The 14891-nt window shown below is 48.2% G+C and overlaps 1 protein-coding gene across 2 annotated transcripts in view; it reads left to right on the top strand.

The window, feature by feature from the left end:
• The first annotated feature begins 646 nt into the window (after positions 1 to 646).
• Positions 647 to 14891, top strand: part of LOC119967386 (adhesion G protein-coupled receptor F5-like) — a 157695-nt gene continuing 143450 nt past the window's right edge. For both annotated transcript variants that reach the window (XM_038799884.1, XM_038799885.1), the window contains exon 1: positions 647 to 713. The gene's annotated coding sequence lies outside the window, so the exon portion shown is untranslated. The remainder of the gene's footprint in view (positions 714 to 14891) is intronic.

The raw sequence follows: 14891 nt of genomic DNA, 5'->3' as shown, positions 1-14891 counted from the left end.
ACTTGTGACAATAAGCGAATTTCATTTCAATTCGCATTCCAACAGGTGTCATATGTAAGTGAGATATTCCTGTGGAAATGAGCAAGGTTCAGGTATGATGTTCTGTTTCTGAACACTCACGTACTGCAAGGATTTAATTAACTTTTTCCTCACACCCGCTTCAGGCGTTTGCTGCCCTCCTTCTGCTGCACCTCCTCCGGATTCGGGGGCCTCGGGGGTGAATCCAGCAGCATTATCATGTTCATCAATGGAGAACAAAAATAACTCTTTTATGTTTAACTGCCTCACTATAAAACGTCTTTCTGCTGTATGTGTTATGAAACAGCATCTTTGACAAACAGGGACATATATGACAGGAGGGAATGTGACGACCTCCGTTCACACTCACAAGCCTCAGTCGGGAATCGGGTGGTTCGATTTGGCACACCGCTAATGTCTGCACCTGTGCACCTGCACACCTGCCCCTCACCCACACCTGCCCCTCACCCACACCTGCCGACGCGCGCGGCGTCTCGTACAAGGAACTGACTGATTTTTCCAGCAGTTTGTCCTGTGTCTGGTGGGCGTGCCTGAAGTCACTCCCAGCGACATGACCAGACAAGGAAGTGTTTTTACCCTATTTAACCCAACTCGAATCCTTTCAGCGATCTTCACACCGAGCAAAAGCTGATGGTCAGTGATTTTACCAGAATCAGCTGCTTCGCAGAGAAAAGGTAAGAAAGAGGTCTCGCTTCAAAAATGAGAAGCGTTCAAACATTTTTTCATGAAAACAAATTATTGTTCAAATATTTTCACTTTGACATTGAGGTACGGGGAAGATTACCTTTGCATGTAATGTTTAACTTTGTGGTCTATAGTTTATCATTACTGTAGCAACAAGGTAATGCTTCCTCCTGTGACATATTCAGGCTCTTTTTATACCAGAATATATTAGAGAATTTTAGAGGAATGATAAGTTCTTTAACTATTATGTCTGCAGACTTAAGTTCTGTTGTGACTTTTCCATCGCTATAAAGTGAGCTCAGGTGTGCATGAATCTAAAAATAGCAGCTTAACTTTAGACTGGTGCTGATGTGAATGTTGAATGCACTAAGACAAAGTGTTGAGGTGTAACACCGTTTGGGGTACAGCTCCAGTTTAGCATTGACTTTTGTTAATTACGTGGCGATTTAGAATGACCAATCCACCTACCCTGCACATCTTTGGGTTGTGGGGGTGAGCTCCATATGGACAGTAACCAAGGGCTGGGGTCGAACTTGGGTCCTCGTCACCATGAGGCAGCAGTGCTAACCTCTGTGCTACCATGTTGCCCTCCAGTCTGATATTAATGGTCATCTTATAACTGCTGTATTAGTTTGTTAATTTATCAGGTACTCGTATTAATATTATAGTGTCACTTCAATGTTACAAAGATGTGGACATCATAATAATCTTTATTAGTGTCATGAGTAGGCATACATTAACACTGCAGTGAAGCCACACTAAAAATCTCCGTGTCGCCACATGCGCCTGTTTGGGTAAGGGTGGCATGGTAGCATAGTGGTTAGCACTGTTGCTTCACAGCACCAGGGACTTAGCTCGATTCCCAGCTTGGGTCACTGTCTGTGCACAGTCTGCACGTTCTCCCTGTGTCTATGTGGGTTTCTTCCGAGCGCTCCAGTTTCCTCCCACAAGTCCAAAGACGTGGAGGTTAGGTGGATTGGCCATGATAAATCGCCCTTAGTGACCAAAAAAAGGTTAGAAGGGATTATGGGGATAGGGTGGAAGTGGGGGCTTAAAAAAATGGGTTGGGGCAGACTCAATGGGCCAAATGGCTTCCTTCTCCACTGTATGTTCTAAGTCTAAGTCCCAAAAGATGTGCTATTAGGTGAATTGGACATTCTAAATTCTCCCTCGGTGAACAGGCGCCAGAATGTGGCAACCAGGGACTTTTCACTGTAACTTCATTGCAGTGTTAATGTAAGCATATTTGTGACACTAATGAAGATTATTGTTACACTGAGAATTCAGAATGTCCAATTCACCTAACAAGTATGTCTTTTGGGACATGTGGGAGGAAACCGGAGCACCCGGAGGAAACTTACGCAGACAGTGGGAGGACATGGGGAGTGACCCATTGTGAGAACTAAACCCAGGTCACTGGTGCTGTGAGGCAATAGTGCTAACCACTGTGCTACCGTGCCACCCATCCCTTGCTCTAACCCTAACATTATTGGCAGAAATAGCTTTTTAAAGAAAAGTTTACATTTTTAGGTTGAGGCATTGGAGGAAAATATCAAAAGATAAAATTCTCAGACAGACCCACTAAATTTTGACCCCACAGGTCTGACAGCATCGAAAGAACAGAAATAACTGAATGTTTTAGGCACAACCTATAATCGAAAACATCACAAGTTTGCTTATCTAAAACATTAACATCTTTTCAAATGTGGAGATATTTTCCCAACATTCACATATTTTTATTTTAAACCTGATAAGACATGGGATTGTTAGCATCAATTGTACAATTTATACCCAAAAATAGCTGGGATGGGAATGTTTTCTAAAAAATAAATCTAGAGTACCCAATTCTTTTTTTTTCCAATTAAGGGCAATTTAGTGTGGCCAATTCACCTATGCTTACATCTTTGACTTGTGGGGATGAGACTCATGTAGACATGGGGAGAATGTGTAAACTTCACACGGGCAGTGACCTGAGGCTGGGACCGAACCTGGGTCCTGGATGCCATGCTAATAAACGTGTGTTGGGATGGTATCAAGGATTTTAAGGTAGGTGGATTGGTTGAAAGGTAAAATCAGTTACCAAGAAAAATCAATGCCGTTTCAGTACAACCAAGTTTAAATCTAGTCTTCCCATTCTTCACACTCAGTAAAACAGTTTGGGTCAATGATTTAATTCAGGTACTAGCTTAGGTTAACACAATACTTTTAAATTATTTTTTAAGTGCAAGTTCCTGGTAGCCATAGTTAGGTTACAATTTGTGTGGAGTCTGCACGTTCTCCCTGTGTTTGCTTGGATTTCCTCCCACAAGTCCCGAAAGACGTGCTGTTAGGTAATTTGGATATTTTAAATTATCCTCTGTGTACCCGAAGAGGCGCAGGAATGTGGCGACTAAGGGTGTTTCACAGTAACTTCATTGTAGTGTTAATGTAAGCCTACTTGTGACAATAACGATTATAATGTGAGTATTGAATTCCAGATAACATATCAGGTATGTACTTCATATCTGTTTTCGTTGATCCAGATTCTAGGAATAAGATGATGTGCTACATGGTCATATGGAAAAAAATTATTGTTTCACAGTCTGATGTCTGCTGTGCACATTTTGTAATATTCCTGAATGATAGATGGACGAGCAAACACGAAACCCACATGGCAAACTGATAACTTTTCCAAAATGCCTTGCAGAAAGAAAAATCTGAGCTTTGGTACCTGAAAAATGTAATGCTTAATAATTGAAGGAAATGGTTTAATTTGCATTTTAATCACAATTTTTATCTAAAATTTCAGCTTGGTTAAATTCCACACTAGAATGAAGTATGCATATTATACATTTTGATTGATTGATATCTCCAAAAAGTTTCTCCTTTACTATTTTGAAAATACTGACTCATTGAAGCAGAACAGGTGTGTCCAGTGCTTTGCAAAAATGACATTGTTCATGGATAATTGGTGGCAGGGTTGCTTTTTGTTTTCAGATTATTGACAGGTGCGGAACATTATAACCAAACCCAGTTAGGTTCATGTCTGAGAGTTTTGAATTACTTTCCCCTGTTCTTCCCAGTAATGCCAACACTGAGCCCCGCCAACCTAGGAAAGACCAAGGATTAAATCTCAGGCTTTCTGTCTGGCAAAGCATCCCCTTAAATGGCAAATTTACCAACTAACATCTCTTCACTCCTCAGATTGCCACCTTGATATGTTTTCTGATCCCTTTAGTGATGCGGCTGGGATACCTTGTTCCTGGTAGGATTGCTCAGGTAAGGTCACCCATAGCAGCAAGGTTGGGTGGTGGTAGGGAGCAGGGGGAAATGCCAGACAATGCGCGCTGCAAAATGTTCTGAACATCAGAACAGGCAAACATCACTGAAATCTGATTATCAAACCCTGAAGATCACATGGACAATGGTGGCAACCCAAGGTTTCCATGTTAATGTCACATGCAGGATTTTACCAGGGTCCATTTGCCAAGCCTTGTGGTGATGGACATTAGTGATGGGACAGGGCTGTGTACCCGAGAGCCCCAAGTCAAGAATCTGCACACCCCCAAAAGATATATGGAAGTTTTTGGACAGCTATGTTTCAAAAGAGATGTCTTCGGGCAGCAGAATCTGTGACTGAGAAGTCCTCTTCAGGATACCGTCTGCTCACCCCAAATGGGGGTTAGGGGAAGAGGGGCTAGAAATAATGCCCGAAAAATTGGCTGTCCTAATTTTTCCTGGCTGGGGAACCACAACACATGGGATCACCATCTTTGTTGTCAAGGGAAGAAAATTAAATTTTGCAACTTGAAATGTTAGAACATGCACGGATATTCTCAAGATGGCCATTCGGAAAGAAGTACCACATAAGCTATCAAGACTCCAAATTGTCAATCACTGCTCTTAGTGAGAAACATTCTTGGGGAAGAGCTACTGAAGACCCAAGCAGGGGGGATACACCTTCTACTGGAAAGGAAAGGCTGACCGTGAGCTTTGTGGACACATTTTTGTTGTCCGGAATAGGAACTTGGATGCACTACGAAAGGTTTGGGTTCAGCTCAGTTGTAACCAATGTGCCACTGTCATCATTACTTATGTCAAAACCCTTGAGTCTGATGAAGATATGAAGGAAAAATTATATTCTGACTTTGATAAAGTCTGCACTGCCATCTCAAAAGAAAAAAATAAATCACCTTCTGAGGTACTTTAATACCGGGCTTGGCTGTATGGATTGATTGTATGGAGTAGAACCATTTTGAAAAGTCAATACAAATTGTGCTCACCTACTGTAAATAATGTGCACAGCACAGCCTCATTAGAACAATTACCTTCTTCTGCCACAAGGACAAATGTAAAAACCCCATGGAGGCATCCTAGATCAAAGCATTGGTACCTCCTAAGTGAAGTTTGTATCATTTGATACTGGGGGCTGATGCCTGCTGGACTGATCATAGACTTAGAATCATAGAATTTACAGTGCAGAATTGTTCAATCAGTGATGAGCATCCACCTGGCGCATAGACATTGCAAGGCCCAAATATCCAAGAGGACGAATCTCAATGTCCCAGCCCGAAAGCAGCCCGACTGAAGAGAGGAATTCCACGTGTAGCTTATAATCAATCTGAAATGGTTTCAGGCATACAACTCAATTCAGAACAGTGGAATCAAATAAGATCAGATATTGTAACTTCTATTCCCTTACCATTGGATTCAAGTATTATTGTTACCAGGATTGGTTCAACAAATAAATGATACTCAAATATGTGACCTCCTGGAAAGAAAACGAGCAGCTTCATTGGCTGGCAGAACAACACAAGTCAAGAAGACAGCATTGCAACAATTCGAAGCCAATCCTAATGGACACATCTGAAAGAGTAAAGTACAGGAAGAGAAACCATGAGATATCCAACAATATGTAAACCATCATGACATGCAAAGATTTATTTGAAGCCACTAGGACAATCTCTAGACCAAGGTCAAGTGGACAAAATTCCCTTCGTTCATAGGGTGGTGTTTCACTTCTCAAGGATGACAGTGCCATCTGGCAATGCTGGAAAGAATATTTTTAACAATTCCTCAGCTGTGAATCCACAGCGGAAGCTGATACTCTCCAGGGAATATATTCCCTCATACCCTGTGGTAGAATCCAGGGGTGAACCACCATCAACGGGAGAGCTGCATACAACCAATCAAATGGTGGGGGAAAAAAAATGATTTGCCTGTCCAAGAAACTTCATTGCAATCCTGCAACTGCTTCATGATGACCTAACTGAAACAGTTTTGAGTGGGCGATCTGAAACAGACGCCTTCCAAATCCAAACCTGAGGTCAAGCAAAGCTTTGTGATAGTCCCCATATTATTTACGTTCACCCGATAGCAGTGTTTATTTACCTCATCAAAGATCAGTTTGCCTTCCAATGTCAGCATGAGTTTTAAAAACAATTTAGAGTATCCAATTCTTTTTTTCTAATAAAGGGGCAATTTAGCGTGGCCAAATCATCTACCCTGCACATCTTTGAGTTGTGGGGGTGAGACCCACACGAACACGGGGAGCATGTGCAAACTCCACATGCACAGTGCACCGGGGCTGGGATTGAACCCGGGTTCTCGGCCCGGTGAGGCAACAGTGCTGCCCCACTGTACTGTCCCTATGTCAGCATGAAATACTGTTTTGGTGGAAAAATCTTGAAACTCAGTTGCCTCCATGCCAAAGTTATACTGACCACCATAAACATACATCATCTGTAGTTTGACTGCAAGTTAAATGATCTCTTGAGGGAGATAGATAGAGTGGACGTTCAGAGACTATTTCCTTGGGTGAATGTAGCTGTTACAAGGAGGCATAACTATAAGGTTCAGGGTGGGAGATATAGGAGGGATGTCTGAGGTAGGCTCTTTACTCGGAGAGGGTTAGGGTGTGGAATGGACTGCCTGCTGTGATAGTGGAGTCGGACACTTTAGGAACTTTCAAGCGGTTTTGGATAGGCACATGGAGCACACCAGAATGACAGGGAGTGGGATAGCTTGATCTTGATTTCAGACAATGCTCGGCACATCGAGGGCCGAAGGGCCTGTTCTGTGCTGTACTGTTCTATGTTCTTCAATTCTGCATCCAAAAAACTCACCATGTCCTTGACTGTTACCAAAAGAAAACTCTTCCTCTCAACTCACAGCTGGTTAGTCAAATTTTCCACCTCCCATAAATGATGAGGAGAGACTCTAGAATATGTTGAGCACTTCGCATTTCATGGAAACCACCTCTCTCAAAATACCACCAGTGATGAAGGAATCCAACATTGGATCTTCAGCTGCTTCAATGATCTTCCCTGTTCAGCATTATTTGTAACTCCTCAGACACTGAAGCATTCATGTTCAAATACAGCAATACTTGGAGAACAGCCAAGTTTGAATTGCTAACTGCAAGTAACATTTGCACCCCACAGGTGTCAGATAATGGCCATTTCGAGTGAAAGTGAATCTAATCATCTTCCCTTCACATTAAATGGCAATATCATCGCTGAACACACCACTATCAATATCCTGGGGTGTTGTGAGGGGGTTAGCATTGTCCAGAAATTGTACTGGACTAACCATATAAATATTGTGGCTACAAGAGCAGGTCTGTGGCTCCAAATTCTGAGGTAAGCACCTCACCTCCTGACTCCCCAGAACCTGTCCATCACCTACAAGGCACAAGTATTCAAGGGTGTGATGGAATACTCTGCACTTGCCTGTAAGAGTGCAACTCCAAGAAGACTCAAGCTTGACACCATCCAGGATTGAGCAGCCCATTAGAATGGCACCCATGCTCCAGCTTAAGCATTCACTCTCTCCACATAGTGGCAGCAGTGCGCACCAGCTACAAGATGCACAGCAGCAACTCACTAAAGGCTTCTTCATCAGTACCTACCAAACCTGCAACCTCTACTAGCTTCTACCACCTGGAAGGGCAAGGTTAGCAGGTGCAAGGAAACACTGCAGTTGCCCTCCTAGCCACAGACCATCCTGGTGTGGAACTAAATCACCGTTCCTTCACTGTCTCTGGGTAAAAACCCTGGAACTCCCTCCCTAACAGCACTGTTGCCGTACCTATACCACATGGAATGCAGCAGTTCAAGGCAGTTTGCCACCAACTCCTCGGGTGCAATTCGGGATTGGAAATAAATACTGGCATAGCTAGGGATGTCCACATCCTGTGAACAAATAACAAAAAAGATCAGCTGTGCATGATTAGCCTGCTACAAATTATGGCAATGAATGTTTGACAACAGGGAATCAGCAAAAGCTCCAGTGTACAGAGCAATTGCCATTACCACCGTGAGCCTGGACTGTGCATCAGCAACACACAAATGTACTAGAGAGATTCCATCAGTACTGCCTCCGCCATCTCCTCCTAATTCAATTGGATGCACATCAAATAAATGTCAGCATCCTTCTTGAGGTCAACTCCACAATCATTCAGGCAAAACTACAAAATGGACTTTTATAGACTGGACACTATATCTGGATAGCCGAAAATCATCTCCCGGCTAGGTCCCCTCTTAACAATACCAACATTCCAGGGGCCGACAAAGAAAATTCTTCAAAGACACTCAAACTTAGACCATAAGCCATCGGAGCAGAATTAGGCCACTCAGCCCATCGAGTTTGCTCCGCTATTCAGTCATGGCTGATACTTGCCATGAAATGCGGCACCAGTGACCTTAATGACTGGGAGGATTACTACCAATCATGCAAAACAGCAACAGGCTGTCCAAAAGCTGTGTCACTCTTTGAATCCCAATGTCTTAATGAAATGATGAGGCCAGGAGGTGGCAGAGAAGAAAAGAAAAGAAAAGGAAGCTAATCCTCCACTCTGGCCTCCACTTCCTTGTGGGGCAGCCTGGCCCATGGCTGAAGAATCTAGTTCAGTCACAAGAAGACTCATGGCAAAATCTTGTGAATTAAAGGAACTGTCAGTGGCAACCTACTGAATCCTATAAGAATGTATTTCCATGGCTAATTTATAAAATTTTTGATACTGTGTTTTATATATTCAGTTTAACATTTCCATGCATTTTGAAGGAAATGTGACAACGGGCATGATCTAAAGGAAGCGTTTCTAAGTATGATAGTGAGCAGAAACAGCTAGGTATTTCCCGCCGGCTGACCTGGCAAGGCCATCACTGGTATCTAATGTTAGTTAGGTTACTTAATGATGACCCATTGGCTTCACACTGGAAAAGACTGCCCACCAGCTGATTTACCTGCACCACGTTCGTCAGCTCCCCACTAATGAGGGGAAGCAACTCTTCCCGAACTTGCAAAGCAAACCCGAGACAGCATGCAGACATGCCACTGCGCAGACCAGCTCCATGATTTCGGGGTGCCGACCTGGCCAGGCTAATGGACGCAGTGGAGTCGAGACGGGATATCCTGTCCCTCCCAAGGGAGTCGGATGGTGCTATTGGGGAGGCAGTGACAAACAGCGGCATTGAGTGCAGGGTGTGTCACCAGGTGGTCCGCCACCCAGTGCCATACAGTTGGCATCGACCCCCATGACACCCCAACCATGCCCAGTGGTGGTGCGCATGCCTGTCCCCCGCCAGACCCCCCATCACCCCGGAAAGCATGAAACGTGCATCTCACCATGCCCACTCTGTTTCCCCACTGGAGAAGTTGGCCCATAATAAACTGGAGAAGACCCAGACGGGCGGCGGGTTGCCTCACATCAGAGTCCTCACCCCCTATGAGGAATGGGCACTGGAGGTTGGGGAGGTGGCCGAGGACTGATCAGGATTGGCCTGTGCCGCAGAGGTGAGTATCTGCTGCCCAGATGATATGTCACGAGTGCTATTCATGCCCCCCCCCCGCCCCCCACGCCTCCATCAAATGGTGGCAGGAATGCCAGGGGAGACAGCAATCAGAGGTCTGCTGGATCCCAGGACCCAGTTGTGTTGCAGTCAGATGTCGAGCCTCCGGCCCAAACTATCCCAGAGCTGATGCATTCGCTAGGGTGATGCCATGAGATTCAGAGAGGGATGTCAGCAACACCACATCCGGTCCATAGCCAATTGGAGGAGCCCCAGAGGCTATGGGTGCAGGAGATTGCACTGGCAATGCATGGCACCAAGGCCAACACTGCTAGGGTGGCGACCGCAGTGGAGAGCCTGCAGCACAATGTCAACACCATGAGTGGCGGTGTCTAATGTATTAAATGGGCATGGCTGCTGCTTGGGTGTCCCAGGTGGCATGGTGCTGCCCACTGCCCACCAGATGCACCAGGGACAGAAGGTTGGTGGGAGAGGTGGGGGTGGTCCGTGCCGCTGCGGTGTTCAGTCACCGCCCCTGTGGGAGTCACCGGCATAGGCCCCGTCAACTTCTCTTCCCTCAGGGTGCCAGATGGCCCCCGGGCTACTCTATGGGATGGGGATGCAAGCGGAACTATTCCCTAAGGCTCCCCTGCAACCTGGCACTGCCAGTCCTGGAGGCCCGCTGCTGTCTCATAAGAGGGTCCACATGCTTGCGGCCATGGAGCACAGGGTGTGGACCACTTCCATCTGGGGCTGTGGCACAGCACGCTGTGACTGTGCCACCATCTTCCTTCTGGGCCTGTGTCACATCAGCCACTGACTGTGCCATCTCCCTTTGTGACTGGGCCACCTCCCTCTGTGTCTGTACCACGTCGGCCAGTGCCTGGGCAATGCCGCCATCTTTCCCAGCCATGGCCTGCTGTGAGGAAGACGCAGAGGAAATCAGGGTAAATTTTGCATGGCAGTGCATCACCTTGCGATGAACAGGCAAACTAGCTCACAGAAAGAACGGGACAGGTTCAGCAGAGTGCAGGAGAAGATGAGGAGGAGATAATGGGGACACGAGCAGAGCGGGAGTAGGAAGGGGGTCAGGACGACCCTAGAGGGGGGGCCACCACACTAGCGGGAAAGCTAGCGCCAGGAGGTATGAGTGAGGGGGGGATCATGGCGCATCCTCCCCAGGGAGAGAGCACCTGGCAGCGGGGGTGGGGTCACAGTGCGGGGAGGGGTAGACAGAAGAGAGATTTCCCTGCTCTCCAACATGGGAAAGATAATCGCGAGAACACTCCTCAAACGCCTCCGCCCAATGACTAAAGAGCTCCTCTCTGAGTCTCAGTGCGGCTTCCGCCCATCAAGAGGCTCAATGGACATGATCTTCGAGCAAAAAATCCAGGAAGAGTGCAGGGAGCAGCACTGACCAAAATCAAGATCCATGCCCCCTGATTTCCTCTGCCTCCTCATTGCCGTCTTCCTTGCTGTCTGTCCAAACTGCCTCTGCAGGAGCAGTAAAATAATGTTCCTTACATGGTTGGTGATATTGGTTATCGCATACACCCCGAATTGGGACGATGTAGAATTTATGAAGAAAAGGTTGACTGCCATATCAAATTTGGATACGCAAATTTGATTTGCAGGATTTTGCAGAGGCAGCGTTGGTGATGCCTCTCTAAGGATTTGAGGTGCATGCTTTACATTGTCCATGTTTCGGATGCATGCAGGTGGGCGGGAATCACGGCTTCTCTATAGACCTGAGCTTGGTGCTGGGTTTGAGGTTTTGGCATTTGAACACTCTGTTGCTCAAGCGTCCTAAGACTGCACTGGCGCATTGGAGTCGATGTTACATTTCGTTATCCATGTCTGCTCACACTGAGAGGAGGCTTCCGGGAAATGGGTGATGCACAATCAATGGACATGAAACGTATTTGAAGTCCGAACGATAGGCTTTAATACACAAGAAGTGTACCCGGCAGCTGACGTACAGAAGAAAGGCCGACTGCCGGGAAGCACGGGTTCTTATATCCCGCCTCGTAGGCGGAGCTACCTACTTCTCAGCCAATTGGCTGAGAGGCACATGACTTACCTGGGCCAATGGGCAGCGAGTCCTCTGCACCAATGGCAGCTCACACTTCCAGGTACCGTAATACCCCTAGTCATACTACCACAATGGGAAATGGTACTGGAGTGGATGGGGGGGGGGGGGGGGGGGGAAGGCCGCGAGGAGCGGGGAAAAAACCACAGGGGGAACTAAATGGCAAGGGTGGGGGGGGGGGGAGGGAGGACTCCAGACTGGCCTCCGTAGGTCACTCTCCGAAATGTGGAACAAGGTGGCACCGCAAGTAGTCACTTGCAGTGTGGGGGCTCAGCCACCAGAGTGCAGGGGCTCAGCCACATGGCATACACACAGTTGCCGGTCACATTGGGTGGCCCCTGGACAAAGGGAACTCCCGGGGCGCAGGGGCTAGGCCTCATGGTGAGTACGGTGACTACAGCCATTTTGGATGACCCTCCTAACAAAGGGAAACCCAGGAGTTCAGGGGCGCATCCACAAGGGAAGCATGGTTGATTCCGCAGGAGGAAGGGGACAAACAAACCCCATCAGAATAGTCACCTGGAACAACAGGGGACTTAATGGCCCGATGAAAAGATTCAGAGTCTTCAGCCTGAATAGTATGAAAGCTGACATAGAGCTGGATTCTCCTAAAATGGGACTATGTCCTCATGCCGACTTAAAACCGCTGGTGTTTCACTCTGGAGTTTCCTATAAAAAAGATCAGCTAATTCACTCACCTGCGGGGGGCAAGCAGGGACCCAGAGTGATCCACGCAGCTTTAGCTGTGGATATGGGCCCCGCACTTCCAGTTTTGAGTCCGCACATGCGCACGGCGGCAGCCTCCAGCGACCGCTTTGAGCATCATGGCGGACTCGGACCACGGATGCATCTGTAAAATGTAGGCCCCTCCCGATCAGCCGTGCTCCTGAAGATCTGACCACCCTAATCTGTCCCCCGGCTGCCCATAAGGCCCCCCCCCCCCCCAACCAGGGCAGCCGCGGGAGCTTCCTAAATAGCGATAGGTGGTTAGAACTATGTCATTGGGAACTCGGCTGGTCGGAAGTGGAGGATTGCTGGGCAGGCCTCTGGCAATGCCGCCCCAGCAGCATGGAGTTCTCCGCGAACACACCGATTCTCGGGTCCCGGAGAAATTTGATTCTCCGCCCCCGGGCTAAACTGGGCTGCGGAGAATCCAGCCCACAATCTTCCTCAAGAGATGCACCTGAGGGAGAAGGATAGACTGCGGATAAGGAAGCGCTGGGTGGGACAGACCTACCACTCCTGCTAAGGGATGAGGGCCAGGGAGTTAGCCGTTCTTTTAAATAAGAGGACAATGTTCACGGCAACAAGGAAGGTTACGGACCCGGAGGGACGGTACGGTATGGTCATTGGTGTCCTAGATGGGGTACCGGTAATCCTGGTGAATGTGTACGCTCCCAACTGGGATGATATGGAGTTCGTAAAAAAGACCATGGCGGAAATCCCCTACATGGACACCGACTGATCATGGGAGAAGACTTTAACTGTGGAATATTCTGCAATTATCATAGTTTATCATAGATTATCATAGAATTTACAGTGCTGAAGGAGGCCATTTGGCCCATCGAGTCTGCACCGGCTCTTGGAAAGAGCACCCTACCCAAGGTCAACACCTCCATCCTATCCCCATAACCCAGTAACCCCACCCAACACCAAGGGCAATTTTGGTCACTAAGGGCAATTTATCATGGCCAATCTACCTAATCTGCACATCTTTGGACTGTGGGAGGAACCGGAGCACCTGGAGGAAACCCACGCACACACGGGGAGGATGTGCAGACTCCGCACAGACAGTGACCCAAGCCGGAATCGAACCTAGGATCCTGGAGCTGTGAAGCAATTGTGCTATCCACAATGTTACCATGCTGCCCGCAATTGTAATCTCCGACCACGCTCCACATTATATGGATGTGATGTTGCAGGAAACATAGGAAACATAGAACATACAGTGCAGAAAGAGGCTATTCGGCCCATCGAGTCAGCACGGACCCACTTAAGCCCTCACTTCCACCCTATCCCCGTAACCCAATAACCCCTCCTAACCTTTTTGGTCACTAAGGGCAATTTAGTGTGGCCAATCCACCTAACCTGCACGCCTTTGGATGTGGGAGGAAACCGGATCACCCAGAGGAAACCCACGCAGGCTCGGGGAGAACGTGCAGACTCCGCACAGACAGTGACCCAGCAGGGAATCAAACCTGGGACCCTGGCGCTGTGAAGCCACAGTGCTATCCACTGCGCTACCGTGCTGGTTGGAGACAGGTCATGCCCAATGCTGCCCATGGAGGTTGGATACAGCCCTCCTGGCAGATGAGGCTTTCTGCAAGAAAATATCACAGGACATTGATAAGTATATTACTAACAACCAGAATGGGGAGGTCTCACCCTCCAACTAAAGGCTGTGATCAGGGTTGAAATTATAGCCCACAATGCACAGAGGGAAGAAAGGGCGGCTAGGCAACAGCTAGTCGATTCCATTCTGGAAGTAGGCCGGCGATATTCTGACGCCCCGATTATAGAGCTCCTGGCGGAGAGGAAAAAGCTACAGTTGGATTTTGACCTTTTCTCTCCATGAGGAAAGCAGAGCATTAGTTTTGGCAGTCATGGGGGACTCCATACGAACACGGAGACAAAGCTAGCTGCCTGCCGGCTCACCAGCTGAGAAAGCAGGCATCCACAAGGGAAATAACCCAGATTAGGGATAGCATACGCAGATTCGTAGCAGAGCCAGATAAGGTCAACAAGGCATTTGAGACCTTCTACCCAGCAGGGACTCGGCGATAAAGCAGTTCCTTGATAGACTGGACATGTCAGTCGTGGGGGAGGACAGGGGTGGGGATCGCACCACGCTGGTCGGGGGCCGTTGGCAGTGGCCCCCTCCGGCGATTCTCTGGGCCCCGATGGGCCGAGTGGCCGCCCGTTTTCTGACAGTCCCGCCGGCGTGGATTAGACAAGGTGGGACCTAGCTTTGAGGATGGCCTGCGGAGTCCTCCGGGGGGGGGACGACTCGGGGGGGGGGGGGGGGGGGGGGGGAGGGGGTTCCGACCCCAGGGGGAGCCCCCATGGAGGATCAGGGCCCACCGAACTGTGGGCGGGCCTGTGCCATGGGGGCACTCTTTCCCTCTTCTGTAAGGCTCCGCAGTGGCCGGCGCTGACAAGAAACCCCCTGCGCATGCGCAGGAAACACGGCAGCGGTTCTGCGCATGTGCCAGAATACGCTGGCGCTCCTGCGCATGCGCCATCTCGCGGCGGCCAGCACAAGTCCTTTGGAGACAGGGCCTGGAAGCTCCGCTGGAACTAGGAGAAGT

This window comes from Scyliorhinus canicula, chromosome 6, assembly GCF_902713615.1.
Source record: "Scyliorhinus canicula chromosome 6, sScyCan1.1, whole genome shotgun sequence".
NCBI lineage: Eukaryota > Metazoa > Chordata > Chondrichthyes > Carcharhiniformes > Scyliorhinidae > Scyliorhinus > Scyliorhinus canicula.
The sequence above is the reverse complement of the archived record's forward strand: the minus strand, read 5'-3'. Positions and strand labels throughout refer to the sequence as shown.